This window comes from Dendropsophus ebraccatus, chromosome 1, assembly GCF_027789765.1.
Source record: "Dendropsophus ebraccatus isolate aDenEbr1 chromosome 1, aDenEbr1.pat, whole genome shotgun sequence".
NCBI classification, from domain to species: Eukaryota; Metazoa; Chordata; class Amphibia; order Anura; family Hylidae; genus Dendropsophus; species Dendropsophus ebraccatus.
In genome coordinates, this window is record NC_091454.1 from 148,770,041 (window position 1) to 148,773,834 (window position 3,794).

Sequence of the window (3,794 nt, forward strand, 5' to 3'; positions counted from 1 at the left end):
GAAACGGGCCACGTCGGGATGTGGATATAGGGTGTATATAGGGATTGTATCCCAAAGGGGTAGCTCGGGGCAGGGGTCGCCCTTATTAGGGCGAGTGCCCCGACAGACCCTGTGCGAGTAGGGGTAGACATTACACACATACGAAGTAGGGGCGTTTTAGGGTGAGTTATCCTGACTGCCCGGAAGGATTGTGTACCCCTGCATCATATCGTATTGGACTCCGATGAAAGGAACTCTGAGACTGATCATGGAGTGGGTGAGATTGTACCATTCTTTCTTCCTATCCACTTGTTAATAGTTTCAGTGTGAATTGAGTCCAAAGAGTACCAGGACATTGGTGTTTGGCAAAAGATTTATAATAAGGACCACGGCTGTGGTATTGTATGTGGGTGGGGTGTTATTTATTTTAAAGATTATTATTAAAAGTTATATTTTATTGGTGTTTTCCCCATTTAGCTGTTTATTCTGGCTATTCTAGTTTTTGCAGGCTGGATGAGCATAGGGAGAGAGCTGCTGTCTGTCAGGGAGAGTGTTGGGCATGGAATAAGTGTGCGGTAAGGCAGGAATCCGACACAAAGAACCCAATGTTAAGGGCTTAACATTTTGAAAACATATATATTATTTTTTTTGCTACTCTTGGCTGCTGGCTTGGACTTGTAATGCAGCTGTCAGTAGTCAATTCGTCCTGTTGCTGACATCACCTTGGCTGGCTGGGATCTGTAGTTCAGCTATACCTATCCTCACTGTGCTGTGTACTGTGCACATGGTGCCTTTAAAAAAAATGCACCAGCTACACACATACTCTATACGTCTACCCCCAAAACTGCTGTCAGTAGTCAATTTGTCCTGATGCTAACATTCACTTGGCTGGCTGGGATGTGTAGTTCAGCTTTAGCTATCCTCACTGTGCTGTGCATCTTAACACCCTGACAGCCATCAATGACATGGAGGTCTGCTGGCTGTGCAGTAAGGAGAGGGCTGAGAAGGAGGGAGAGTCGTTGTACGGGGAGAGAGACGGGAATCAGCAAAGTACAGCTACTGCATCAGTGTGTCCAAGGCTGTAATTTTTAGCCAAGCAGTCGGCACTCTGTGATTTGGTTCTCGTGGATGTAAGTACTATTCCACAAGAGTAAATTCACTCGACCAGCACTTCAATTGCAAAGTGATTTATTCATAACACGAGGTGCACATACATACAAGATCAGGACGCGTTTCGGTGTTACCGCCTTTCATTAGGCAGTTGAGAAAGGCTGTAACTCTGAAACGCGTCCTGATCATGTATGTATGTGCATCTCGTGTTATGAATAAATCACTTTGCAATAGAAGTGCTGGTCAATTGCCGGGAATTTACTCTCAAGGCTGTACTTTGACCCCTGATAGACATCAATCAACTCAGGAGATTACTGGCCCAACAGTGAACAGAAGTTGCAGTGAAGGAGGAGGTACAGGAACATGGGGGAGAGAGTCAGGAGCCCATAATTTGGCATAATGTTGCGATTAGCCAGCCCCAGAGGTGTCCATGCATGCTGCCCCTGCTGTTTCCTGTCCATTTCCATCTTGTTTCCATCATTTTCTGAGGTTTCTAGGTTTTCAGGCAACCTTCCCTGTGCAGAGCTTTGGTCCCCTGCAAAAATACTTGAGTTTCCCATTGACTTCAATGGGGTTTGTTACTCGGAACGAGCACCTGAGCATCAGGAAATATTTGTCTTGAGTATCGTCTTTACACTGTTCGCCCTATAGTACAATTACGATATGATATGCAACTTGTATGACTTTTATTTTATTTGACGCATTAGTGGATGCAGTTGGTAAATCCACAGTAAGTGGATATGAACATCTTGTATGTTAGTAAATGTGACCTTTCCTTGTAAAAAAAATGTTGCACATATCCAATGACTAATTTACAGCTAAATAAAGGGTCCAGAAGATGCATCCTAGATTATATAAGTCACTCTGTGTAATTTGAGAATATGTAGAGTAACTGAACTGGACACTTAATTATTAATTGAAATATTGGAATTATTAATTTAAATTAATCCCCATAGAATGATGTTTGTTTTAGAATTAAAATCTCAAAGGTTTAAGATTAATCTTGTTCAGAAATAAAAGCACAGTGAAAGATTAGGTGTTCTATGCATTAAACATTGGATTGCATTTACCACTGCTGTTGTTTCTGACCATGGGTCTTTTTTTTTTATTGAATCACAAAACAAATGAGATTTAACACACACATTTGAGACGCTATGATAATGGAAAAGAACGAGACACTTGTGATAGAATTTGTTCTCTCCGGTCTCTCCTCCAACCCAAGCCTCCAGCTTCCTCTCTTTCTGCTCTGCTTCTTCGTCTATATGGTAACCTTGCTGGGTAATCTTACCATCATTGTGTTAATAAGAATAACTCCAGGTCTACAAACACCAATGTACTTCTTCCTTATGAACTTATCTCTTGTAGATGTCCTGTACTCATCAACTATAACACCCAACATCATGGCCAACATTCTCTCTGAACATAAGACAATCTCCATCACTGCTTGTGCTACACAAATGTTCTTCTTCATTGACCTGGCGAGCTCGGAAGCGATGTTACTTGCTGTGATGGCCTATGACCGATATGCAGCTATATGTAAACCATTGTACTATGTAACTCTGATCAACAAAGTGACTTGTATATGACTTGTTTGCTCAGTATACACAGCAGGATGTATTAATTCACTAATTCATACATGTGCTGCATTTAGCCTACCGTTCTGTCGGTCCATTTACATCAACCATTTCTATTGTGATATTAACCCCATATTAAAGTTGTCATGCAAAGATACATATATTAATGAGATGTTAGCATATATGATTGCAGGTCCCATTGAAGTAGGTTCTTTCTTTTGTATATTGATATCATACATTTACATTATCTATAGCTTGTTTAAGATAAAATCTTCCAAAGGTAGGATCAAGTCTTTATCCACTTGTGTCTCTCACTTTACTTGTGTAGCTTTATTTTACTGCCCGGCTTTCTTCATGTACTTGCGACCAAATTCTGCATATGCAGAGGATCAGGACTGGATGGTGTCAGTGTTCTATACAGTGATTGTACCAATGTTGAATCCTTTGATCTATAGCCTAAGAAATCAGGATGTAAAAAAAGCTTTGGTACAAGCTAAGGTTACCACTATTTTCAATATAGTCATACTGTATATATCAGATAACTGATATTTTTTGTTCTAATGAATTGTTCTAATACTGCGTTTACACAGATTTATCTGACAGACTTTTAAAGCAAAAGCCAGGAATGGATTTGAAAAGAGGAGAAATCTTAATCTTTCCTTTATGACATGTTCTCTATTTATAGTCTGTTCCTGGCTTTGGCTTCAATGATCTGACAAATATCTATCAGATAAATCTGTCTGTGTAAACATACCCTAACTTTATACCCCCACCAACAGTGATCATACTGAATACTGAAATGCCATACAGTACAGTATATGCATATAATATACTACTCTAGTCCGCCCAATAAGGTATAGAAAATCTATGTAATGCACCACACCTGGCTAAGCGTATGGAAAGTTGGGCCTGCCAGTCAACTTCCTGGAGTCTGTCTAGACCATCCTTCCCTGCCAAAATGTCTGTCTTTATCAGCCTCAGTACATTGTAACCTTGCGGCTTCCCATAAAGTGCAAAGTATGGAGAGGTGTCTTCCCTACACCATAGAGAAGCGATAATTGTTGCAGAGAGGTGCTTTTCACACAAATCTAAGTTATCCCTTTTGCAGCACATCAAAGGTTTTTTTTTTCA

At 40.4% G+C, this 3,794-nt stretch overlaps 1 pseudogene; it reads left to right on the forward strand.

The window, feature by feature from the left end:
• The first annotated feature begins 2,243 nt into the window (after positions 1 to 2,243).
• Positions 2,244 to 3,209, forward strand: LOC138783494 (olfactory receptor 5AR1-like; annotated as a pseudogene).
• Positions 3,210 to 3,794: the final 585 nt, after the last annotated feature.